Raw genomic sequence first — 12,916 nt, 5'->3', positions numbered from 1 at the left:
AAAGAAGGCTGATCAGCCTCCAGAGAAGGCCCTTGACCGACTAGATATCCCTCAAAAAGGGCTCCAGCCGACCGGCCTCTAAGAGAGGCCTTAAGCCAGCCAGGCTTGGTCTCTATGGCTGAACAAGAATCCTTGAAGCCGAATCCTCCACATGGAAGGGTTAGGCCGACTAGGACGTCCACGAACGAAAGTCTACAGATGTCCAGAACTAATAGGGATGTCCCCCAAATGAAGGTTCCAAGAAAACCATGAACTAGAGCCAAGGGATGCTCCTGGTGAAGACAAGAACTTCCACGTAAACAAGTTTCGTAAAGAACAGAAAATTCACGAGAATAAGTTTCATGAAGAGTAAGATGTTCACGGAGTTGAGATTCTGGCCTACCAAGAGTCAGTGACGCCTAGTCCTCCACAAGGAAGGATTAGGCCGACTAGAACCCTCACGGAGGGAAATAAGTTTCGTGAACAGGAGAACGTTCACGAGAATAAGTACATAACGCTCACTAGATAAAGGGCAGAATGTCCACCAAAAAGAGCAGGATTGGTCGACCAGGCCACATGAAGGCCTTATAGCTGACCAAGAACCCCTATAGGGTTGATTAAGACCCTCCTGAAGGTTTTCCGGTGGAACTCATCTGAAATTCCTTGAGAATTCTTGAAAACAGGACATCCATGAGAACAATTTTCGCGAAGGCTAAATAGTCCATGAGAACAAATTTCGTGAAAACTAGGACATCCACGAAAACAAGTTTCATGAAGAACAAAATGTTCACTAGAAAACAATTAGAAAAGCATGGCTGAGGCTAAACACAAGTCGTTAGTCTTAACTGAGGATTGATTACACTAATCACAATGATTAGAAAAACTTATAGAAGTTAAAATAAGATTAGCTATTCAGCTAAATAAGTTTCGTGAAGGTCGGAGTGCTCACGAGCACTGGGACAAAACGTTCTCCTCCTGACAGATCAGACTACCCTGCATTAGGCTCTCAAGGTCCGTTAAGACCACTCCCGGCTGACCAGCCAACAATTAGAGGCCATATGGCCGACCAGGAGCCTTCATAGCAAAGCCAAGACGGCCATAATTTGCCTCCGTAGTGCTCCCGGCCGACCAGCCAACAAATTAAGGTCTTTTAGCCAACCAGGAGCCTCCGTAGCAGAGCCAAGATGGCCACAATTTGCCTGCGGAGTGCTCCCGACCGGCCAACCAACAAATTGAGGCCTTTTGGCCAACCAGGAGCCTCCGTAGCTGAGCCAAGACGGCCAAAATTTCCCTCCGGAGTGCGAGGCCTTTTGGAAAAATAGGAGCCTCCGTAGCAGAGCCAAGATGGCCACAATTTCCTTCCGTAGTGCTCCCGGCCGACCAGCCCACAAATTGGGACCTTTTGGCAAATCAGGAGCCTCCGTAGCAGAGCCATGACGGCCACAACTTACTTCCGTAGTGCTTCCAGCCGACCAGCCCACAAATTGAGACCTTTTAGCCAATCAGGAGCCTCCTTGGTAGAGCTATGACGGCCACAATTTGCCTCCATAATGCTCCCGGCTGACCAGCCCATAAATTGGGACCTTTTGGCCAACCAGGAGCCTCCGTAGTAGAGACATGACAGCCACAACTTACTTCTGTAGTGGGCCTGGACGACCAACCAACAAATGGGGGGCATATGGCCGACCAGGAGACTCCGTAGTAGAGCCATGACGACCACAATTTGCCTCTGTAGTGCTCCCGGCTGACCAGCCCACAAATTGGGACCTTTTGGCCAACCAGAAGCCTCCGTAGCAGAGCCAAGACAACCACAATTTGTCTCCATAGTGGCCCTGGCCGACCAGCCAATAAATTGAGGCCTTTTGGCCGACCAGAAGCTCCTGTAGGAGAGCCATGAGGCCTTCAAAAGTTGGCGGAGGCCCTTTTAAAAGGTCTTTGGAAATTTCTCGGAAAGGATAACTCTTAGCAGACTAAGTTTCGTGGAGACTAGAACATCCACGAGAACGAGTTCGTTGGAGTACACAACATCCAACAAAGGAAGTTTGGATAAAGTTCAATGAAGTATAAAGCTTCCAATAGAACAAGTTTATAGAATGTTCACTGAAACAGCCGTAGCAGAACCTTCACTGAAATAGCCGTAGCAGAGCGTTCACTGAAACAGTCGTAGCAGAGCCTTGAGGAACTCAAGGGCAACCATAAGATTAATTCCATGGACAACCAAGAGCAACAAGGGCATGGTAAGGTATGTGGAAGAACTAACTCTGAGTAAGAGGTTCTAAAAAAAATTGGAGCAGGCACCCCTGGACAACACGGAGTGGCCGACCACTACAGGCCGAGCAGCCCACATGCAAGGGCATGTGGCCGAGCAGAGCTTTCTGCAGCAGAAGATTCTGCTCGGCCCCGGTGACCCCCCTTCGAAAATTTTCAAATTTTGAAAAAATGGAAAAAAATCAGAAAAAAATTGGAAATTTTTAAATTTTCAGGATTTTTAGATTAAGCCCAGATTATGACTGATTAGTGAAAATTAGCCCAGATTAGGGTCGATTAATGCATAGTAAGCGTAATTAGCCCGAATTAAGGAGAATTAGTGATTCGTATGATGAAATTAGCCCAGATTAGGGCCGTTTAACCTATTCACTCTTATAATTAGTGTGAATAGTGTGAATTAGGGATAATTAGTATCTTATGCATACTGATTAGTCTTAATTAGCCCCGATTAGGGCAACTTAGCCTCGATTAAGGCCAATTAGTGCATTCTAGCTTAAAATTAGGCTCTTTTAAGCCTAATTAACAACTTGTACATGGAAATTAGCCCCGATTAGGGCCGATTAGCCTCGATTAGGGCCAGTTAGCAGCTTTCACCCTATAATTAACCTTGACAAAGGTTAAGGGGTGATAAACACTCGCATTTTAGTCCCGTTTAGGACCGTTTAGTGTTAAACACTATCCTAATAGCCTATGCAAAGGCATTAAGTGTGTATACTCACACTAATAAGTCGTTGTAAATGTGTAGATCGCTCCACACTTTACGATAAAACGGTTATACCTATGAAGGGCCGATACCTATGAAGGGACGATACTCATAAAGGGCCGATACCCGAGAATGGCCAAAAATACCCCGAGTCGCGGAAAGACCATTATAACTTCCACGAAAACTCGAGCATTATTCATGGAAGTTGGGGGGAAAATGATATGGATAGAAAATACATCCTAAAGACACATTAAATGTCGCATTAATTACACTTGGGCTTCTTGTCTAAAGTCCAGTACAGACCTGTCTGGTCCGAGCTCGTAGCAGACTTAAGATGGTCCATGTAGACAAGGCCCACCAGCTAAGGTCGTCAAGGTCCACGAACATAAGTTGTTCATTGACTGGGCCCAATACGGCTGGAAGAGCAGAGACAAGTGTCCCAAATAGACTCAAAGTCCTAAACAGAAGGTTCTGGAGTTCCTTCCCTTATAGGACTCATAATTACCATCTAAGTTGGAGACTTTTCTACCAATTCTCCCAACACGAGTTAGTCCCGAACGCAAGAGCAGCCATTAAAGCTCGAAACTCACAAACCCTAGCATTAAATACTAACGTACTCAGGTTTTTATTCCACAACACATACATAAACCACCAAGCCAAACCGGAGTTAGGCGGCGGCTCTCCGGAAATAAACCGAAAAACAGGATTGCGACGGAGTGAAGAACAAGGGAAGAAAAACGGGAACACCGGGGAAAAATGGGGAGGGAAATAGAGAACAGAAAGAGGAGGAAAGAGGGGAGGGATAGAGAGTGAGAGATCGAATAAAGAGAGATAGTAGAGCCGGGAGATAGATTGAGAGAATGAGGGAGATGAGAAAATTGTTGTGGGTTTTGTTTTATCTTTATTTTATTTATTTATTTATTTATTTATAATTATTTTTTAATTCTCATCTCACCACAGATAAGAAATAAATGGACACGCAGCAAATTATTTTCTGAAAATCAACCACGTGTCTAAAGAGGATTGATATGAACCTCTGCATCCCGGTTTCGTTCTGCGATTGACATTTTAACGAGTAAATTTGCGAGTAAAAACAACTCGAAAAATTCCCAAAAGAATTTTAAAATTCTCTAAATAATTAAATACTAATAAAATAAAATTTTCATGATTTTTAAATAATTTTTGAATTGCGCATCAGACCTGCATTTTTATGATTTAAATAACAAATGTGTGGGTGAATATAATCCAAAAAATTCTGAAACAATTTTAAAATTTTCGAAATATTCAAAACTTATGAAAATATGAGTTTCATAACTTTTTTGAAACATTCTTGAATTTAATATTGAATTTACTCTTAAATACAATCAAAAACTGATTTAGGGACAAATAATTGACGAAATAATATTTTCTAAATTTTATGAATTCCCAAAAAATAACTATTAAAATTATAACGCAATAAAAAATAATTTTAGAGACAATATGAAAATAAATCTTCAATAAAATTACTTTTAAAAGTAAAAACAAAACACTACGACTCAGCAATTAATATTACAATTAATTCTCGTACACAACCGAGTCAAACCTCACGTAGTCACACATTCCTTAATAGAAGCTTTGTTAGGAGCAATTGATGATATCAAGCTGAAACTATCAGAAGTTCATTTTAGAACTTACATCGACGGATGATGATGACATCGACGGATGTTGATAATCGACGGATAATGATATCAACGGATGATGATGTCAACGAATGATGAAATCAATATTTGTCATATCAGTTGATCTTCGAGAAGGAAAAGGAAACAAGAACTCAAGGCAGTGAAGGACTTTATCTTAGAAGCAATTGTATATTTCCTTGTTGTGGATAGAATAGGATTCCTTATACATTGTGTAATTATGCTCTATATAAAGCACATATTAGGTTCATGCTATAAGCATTGCGACATTGTTATATCTTTCGCATAACCTAACAGCTCTCAGGGATATTTCTTCATCCTTTCGAGAGAGTACGTTTGTAATAAGTTTTTATCAGTTAATATAAAAACTGTTGATTCTGTTGAAGCTTTATCAAATTGATTGTATTAACTGTATTCATCCCCCCTCTACAGTTGATTAAGGGCCTAATAATTGGTATCAGAGCTTGTTATTAACGTACAAACAGTTTAAGATCTGAAAATCAATCAACCATGTCAGAAAAAGAAGAAGAAACACAGAATCTGAATCTGAAGCCACCACCCTCAACCACATCACCGATAAGCAGCAACATGAGTAGGTATGAAGCAATCAAGGTGCCTATCCTGAAGATATGACTATCCAATCTGGAAAGTCAGGATGGCCATGTGTTTGGAAGCCACAGATCCTGAATATCTGAACATGATCGATGATGGTCCTCATAGACCAATGAAGGTAGTTGTTTCGCTTGGAGGAGAACCAGAGAAGATGATAGACAAAGACAGGAAGGACTACTCTCCTGAAGATATCTCATCTATCATGAAGGATGCTAAGGTCAGACACATCCTGCACAACAGTCTTGATAGTGTTATGTCCAATAGAGTCATTGGATATAAGACAATAAAAGAGATATGGGATGCTATAGAAGTAAAATGTCAAGGTACAACTGCTATCAAGAAGAACAGGAGGAAAGTACTTACTCAAGAATATGAGCACTTTGAATCAAGGGACAATGAGTCTTTAACTGAGATCTATGACAGATTTTAGAAGTTGCTAAATGACTTATCCCTTGTCAACAAAGAATATGATTTGGAGGACTCAAACCTGAAGTTCATACTTGCTCTCCCTGAAAAGTGGGACTTCAAAGTCACATGAATAAGGGATAACTATCAACTTGATAAAACACCTCTAGATGAAATCTATGGAGTTCTGAAAATTCATGAACTAGAGATGGAGCAAAGAAACAAGAGGAAATGATCTAAATCTAGACCAGTTGCACTCAAGGTTCAAGAGAAGCCAAAGGAGAAAGCTATGATGAATAGATATTCAAAAGGTAAAGCCATGATTGCAAAGTCAGATACTGAATCATCAAATTCTGATGATGACTCAAATATGAATACTGAATCAGATACTAACAGTGATCATAACAACAATGAAGATATGGAACAAATGGTGGCCCTACTGGTTAAAAGCTTCAAGAAGATGGTCTACAAGAATTTCAAGAAAGGGAGAAGATTTTCCAAAAAAGGTTCCAGTTCCTCAAACTCTGATAAGAAGAACAACATGAGAAATACTAATGGGAAGGAATCATGGTCTGAAAAACTTGACAAGTCAAAAGAGAGATGTTACAATTGTTATGGAATTGGACACGTTGCAGCTGATTGTAGAAAACCCAGAGCTAAGAAGAAACAAGCCTTGATCTCAAGGAAGAGAAACTGGGATGATTGATCAGATTCAGATGATGGAGTCAATTATGCTCTCGTGGAAAAAGCTGCATCTGAGAATGACAATGCTGAATTAAAGGTAGCTCAGACTACTCTTGCTTTTGATACTAATGAAATCTTTGAATTAAGATTATTTCTTAAGTCTCTGCATGCTAGTTTGAGGGGTCAAACCTTAGAGAATAATAAAATCATGAGTGAAAACTTTGTGTTAAAGAAAAGGAATGATCACCTAGAAATTGAGTTGCTTTCCATGCTAGAAATTCAAAAAGAAAGAGATAATGTTGTTTATGTTAATGAAAAATAGCTAGAAAAACATGCTTATCTAAAGAAAGAGCTAGCATAAGAAAAAGAAGTCATTAAACTTTGGACTAACTCAGGAAAATCAACTCAGGAAATTCTAGAGAATGGTTTTTGGGGATCATGATTAGGATATTCAGCTAGATCTAACTCTGATAAGAAAAGTGGAAAATAAACTGAGATAACAGAACCAATAAAAACTGATAGCAAGGTCAAACTGGACAAGGTTCAAATAAAGACCATTAAGTTTAATCCTAGTGCTAATACTGTTAAGTCAATTCATGAAGAAGGTACTACCTCAGCACCTAGATCAAACTTAATTACTGAAAAGAGTGAACAAGTTCACATAAATTCAGTAAATATTGGTTCAATGACTCAGAAACAGCTTAAGCAAAAGCTGAAGGATCTACACATAAAAGACAAGAGGAAAAGGTTTAGGATAAATAGGAATGGTAAGCTAGGTGTTAATTGTTGGATTTTTAAACGCAGCGGGGCATGACAAAACACTTTTACACATATAAAATCCAAATAAAAGCATATAAATCGTGAATAAAAATTCGAGGGATCGAATCTAACCTTTTAAAATAATTCGGAGACAACGATCAGAGATCCTTAGCAGTTGCTCCTCAAGTGTGAAGCACTCCACCGGTATCCACCAAGAAAACGATGTTAAGGAGGAGGAAGAAGGTGGAGAGAATTGGGTTTTCCAAACTTTTTGGGTTTTCGGGTTTCGATGGGGTTCGAATAAAATTAGGGTCTATAATAGTGTATTTATAGGCAAAATTTTCAGCTGAAATTTTCCCATAAATATTATTATTATTATCCCATTTATTATTCTCATTAATAATTAAAAACACCTTTTAATCATTAATTCTTTTTTCTAAACAGTTTAGAAATAATTCTCTTTCTTGATTTAATTTCCCAAAAATTAAATCCTTGATTAATAATATTAAGAACTTTTCTTAATTAATTTATAATCAATTAAATCTCATTTAATCAATTATCAAATTTTCCAATTAATTATTTATTTCACAAATAAATAATTATTTAGCCATTATTAATTAATTCCTCCACCATTAAATCATTCTCTTTTTATGGTGTGACCCTGTAGGTTCAATATTAAGCCGGTAGTAGAAATAAATAATAATAAAACTATTTTATCATTATTTATATAAATTCTCTAATTTATTAAATATGATTAATTAATTAATCACATTTATTCTACATCGTGAGGGATACTTCTCAGCATATCGCGACTATCCGGATAATATGAATTCACTGCTTAGAATATCAAGAACCTATTCAGTGAATAGTTACCGTACAATAAACTCCTTCTACCCTACAATGTCCCGATTAAATACAAGGCATGGATCTCGTGTCAAGCCTATCTAATTCAATCACTTGCTTACCATTTACTATGCGTAGTTCTATGCAAATTAGAAACTCCTTTCTAATTTCATTCACTCTGGCCAGAGATTCCTGAACTAGCATAAGTGGATCAGCCTTGAACATTCGCTTCCTTCACTGGAAGGGGTAGATCCTTTATTGATCATACACTATCTTCGTGTACAAATTCCTATACCCAGAAGAGCCCTAATAATTGTCCCTGGAGACAATTATTAGGGCTCTACCCCTAATAATTACTATGATGACCTCAAGTCTAAGGATACTTGTACAACTATCACTATGTGAACAACTGCTGACACGTGAGTGAACTCCATCAGTTGTTCAGCTGTGCGAGTCATGTTCAGTGAACTTATTCTATAATAAGCACCTACATACTAGCTATAGTGTCACCACACAAATGTCTATGAGAACAGACATCTTTCATAATGAAGCAAGCATAATATGTACCGATCTTTGCGGATTATTAATTACCAGTTAGTAATCCTACGACCAGGAACTATTTAAGTTTAGAGTTATCATCTTTTTAGGTCTCACTATTATGATCTCATCATAATCCATAAAAAGATTTACTCTAAACTATGGTATATCTTATTTAAACACTTAAATAGATAGAGCCCGTAATAAAAACAAAACAAGTCTTTTATTAATATCAATGAAATCAAAACAGATTACATAAAAGTTATTCCTAAATCCTAATACACGATTGGACTTAGGACATATTCCTTTCATTAATAAAAATGGAAATTTTGTAACCCCACCTAATGCACCTAGAAAGACCTATTCAAACTGTGGTAGCACTAATCAACTTGATAACTCTTGCAAAAAAATAAAAAGATAAATATTGTTTCTTCCAAATCAGAGTTTAGGAATAAAACAGTTAGATATAAACCTTAGAGTCCTTGTTTTCATTGTGAAAGTGTTTGTCATTCTATTTATACATGTAAAGAGTATCACAGTATGTATTATGATTATTATAAAGTGAAACCCTCTTTAATTAAAGCAAAATCTTTTTCTCGCATGTATAAATACTGATAGTAAGGATGTTAACATAAACTCTGATAAAAAGTCGTTTGTTGTATATATTAACAAACTTAAAAAGGCCAAAGGATTCAAGCAAGTTTGGGTCCTTAAAAATACTAACTGTTGGAAATATTTGAGATGTCATGTCTAATATATTTCATGTTAAGTTTTCAGATCTTAATTAACAGGAAATATCAGTTCTTACTGAATCAGGACTTACTGGAAGTCAGGACTTAAGGATATCAGGACTTAGATTATCAGAAGATAATATAAGAAGATGGATATCAGAACTTAAGTACTGGAGGACTAACATTTAAGGAAGGAAGCTGATTTATAGGAAAGAAGATCGAAACTAATACGGAATAAGATATGCATGAAAAGAGTTCGAGGACTAGAAGAATTATATAAGATATCTGGTTGATATATTTTAGGAGACAAAATTATATTCCAAATCAACTAGAAGTTATCTTGTAACTGTGTGTCTATATAAACACATACATAGGTTTACTCTATAAGAGTTACGATCATCGAGAAGATCATATAATGTAACCTAGCAGCTCTCGTGATATTTGTTCATCACTGAGAAAGAACAGTTCCATTGTAACAGAGTTTGTTATATCGAATACATCTATTTTCTATTACTTGTGATTTAAATCAATTTGATTGTATTCTACACTGTATTCAACCCCCTTCTACAGTGTTGTGTGACCTAACAAGTGGTATCAGAGCTTATATGTTAACACACATATAGTAAAGATCCAAAACAATCATGTCTGAAGAAGCAGAAAATCCAACCAAGCCCGCTAAAACTGAAGAAACTCCAAAGACTCAAACCCATAGTCGATATGAGACTATCAAGGTTCCCATGCTGAGACCGTCAGAGTATCCCATATGAAAAGTGAAGATGGCTATGTTTCTGGAAGCTACAGATCCAGAATACCTTGACAGAATTTATGAAGGACCGCATAAGCCAACCAAGCTCTCTGTTGTAGTTGCAGATCAGCCAGCAAAGACCATACCAAAGGAGAAAAGTGAATACAGAGTTGAAGATATCTCATCTATTGTCAATGATGCAAAGGTAAGGCATTTGCTGCATAGTGCCATTGATAATGTCATGTCAAATAGGGTAATTCAATGCAAGACTGTAAAGGAGATATATGATGCTTTGGAGATAAGGTGTCAGGGAACTGATGCAATCAAGAAAAACAGGAGGACTATACTCACTCAAGAGTACGAGCATTTTGACTCAAAAAGTGATGAGTCATTAACTGACTTATATGACAGGTTTGTCAAACTCTTGAATGATCTTTCACTGGTGGACAAGGAATATGACATTGAATATTTAAATCTAAAATTCCTTTTAGCTCTTCCTGAAAGTTGGGATTTGAAAGCTACTATTATAAGATATAACTATGCTCTTGATGAAACTACTCTTGATGAAATTTATGGAATGCTCAAGACTTATGAACTTGAGATGGATCAAAGAAGCAAGAGGCATGGGAAAAAGTCAAGAACAGTTCCTCTTAATGCTGAGGAAGAATCCCCCAAAGTGGCTGTCTCAAAGAAAGGAAAAGGAAAGGCTCTCATCATAAAGTCTGATTCAGAATCATCAAGTTCTGATGATGATGATTCAGAAATTGTAAGTCTACCTGAAGTAGATGCTGATGAAGAGATGATGAAGCTGTGTGCTCTTATGGTGAAGGGTATCACAAAGATAGCCTACAGGAAATTCAGAAGGGGAAAGAAGTTTTCCAGGAAAGGAAGAAGTTCTGATAGGAAGGGTTTCAGAAAATCTGAAGGCAAAGGAGGAAAGTCTGACAGAGGAGATTACTCAAATGTCAAATGCTACAACTGTGGTAAGAAAGGCCACATATCTCCTGACTGCAAGAAAGGAAAGAGTGACAAAGGCAAGACACTTGTCACAAAGAAGAAAAGTTGGACAGACACCTCAGATTCTGAAGATGAGGAAAACTATGCCTTGATGGCAAATGCTGATAGCAGTTCTGATGCTGCTGAGTTAAAGGTACCTCAAACAACTTATGCCTTTCATATTGATGATATTATTGAGTTGAGATTATATCTTAAAACCATGTTTATTAGCTATAGAGATCAAACTTTAACATGTGAAAGATTAACTTCTGAAAATCTTGCTTTTAAAAAGAGGAATGATTATTTAGAAAAAGAGTTAGTTATGTTCCATCAAACTCAGAAGGATAGAGATGATGCTTTCTATGTGAGCGATGAAGTGCTAAAAATGAATAAATCTCTAAAAACTGAGTTAGAAAAGGAGAGAGAGATTATCAGGACTTGGACTAACTCTGGCAGAACAACTCAGAATATACTAAGTAGTGAGAACTGGAAAGAGGGCTTAGGTTATGGAGATGAGAAAAGTGAAAAAGGAACTGAACAAGTTAAGCCAATTATTGTTAAACAGACTACTAAGACAAAGGTAAATCCTATTAAATTTATAACTGAAACTGTAAAGTCTGATTCTGAAAAGATGAAAGATGTTGAGACAGAAGTGATAGCAGAGTCAACTTCTGACAAATTAGAACAGGATAAACCCACTGAAGTTAACATAGGCTTAATGACACAGAATCAGCTTAAACATAAGCTGAAAGAGATTATCAGTGTAAACAAGGTAAAGGAAGCTAGGAAAAATAGGAATGGAAAGGAGGTATGAATAAAAGCAACAATTATATGCCTGTTCCTAATGCTCCTAGAAAGAAATGCTATAACTGTGGAAATTCTAACCATCTGGCTTCTTTTTGCAGGAAGAATAAGAATATAAACTCCTTACCTTCTAAGTCAGGAGTTAAGAGTCAGTCTATTAGGTTTAAGCCACAAAATCCTTGTTTTCATTGTGGTAGTGTGTGGAATTCCATTTATACTTGTAAGGAATATCATAGTTTGTACTATGATTATTATCAGATAAAACCTTCTTTGAAGAAAGTTACTTTAATTCCTTCTAGTATAAAGTATGATGCAAAGTCTGATAATGTTAATACTGATAAGAAAAATTGTTAGTATAAACTCTGATGTTAAATCCGCTGTAAATGTTAACAAACTTAAAAAGGACAAAGGATCAAAGCAAGTCTGGGTCCTTAAAACTAACCTTTAGTGGTCTTTATGATTGCAGGGCAACAGGAAGAACATCCTAGTTCTGGACAGTGGATGTTCAGGACATATGACTGGAAATAAAGCCCTGCTATCAGACTTTGTGGAGAAAGCTGGACCATGAGTTTCTTATGGAGATGGCAATATTGGGAAACCTCTGGGATATGGAAAAATCAATCTTGGGAATGTCATCATTGAATCAGTAGCTCTAGTCTCAGGACTTAAACACAATCTGTTGAGTATAAGTCAAATATGTGACAGAGGTTATCATGTGGATTTCTTCGAAGAACACTGTGAAGTTATAAGTAATTCAATAGGCAAAGTGGTTCTGAAAGGATATAGGCATGATAACAATTATGAATCCATTCTTTCAACAAGTACTGATGGTTCTGCAATCTGTCTGTTAAGTAGAGCATCAATTGAAGAAAGCTGGAATTGGCACAAGAAACTCTCTCATTTAAATTTCAACAATATAAATGAGCTTGTAAAGAAAGATCTTGTGAGAGGACTGCCAAAAATAGTATTTGCTCCTGATGGCCTTTGTAATTCATGTCAGAAGGCAAAACAAAGAAAATCTTCTTTCAAGAGAAAAACTGAGTCATCAATTCTTGAGCCTTATCACCTACTGCATGTTGATCTATTTGGTCCAGTCAATTTCATGTCTATTGCAAAGAAAAAATATGCTATGGTTATAGTGGATGAGTTCACAAGGTACACATGGGTGTACTTC

Source organism: Apium graveolens, chromosome 6, assembly GCF_009905375.1.
Source record: "Apium graveolens cultivar Ventura chromosome 6, ASM990537v1, whole genome shotgun sequence".
Lineage (NCBI taxonomy): Eukaryota > Viridiplantae > Streptophyta > Magnoliopsida > Apiales > Apiaceae > Apium > Apium graveolens.
The sequence above is the reverse complement of the archived record's forward strand: the minus strand, read 5'-3'. Positions refer to the sequence as shown.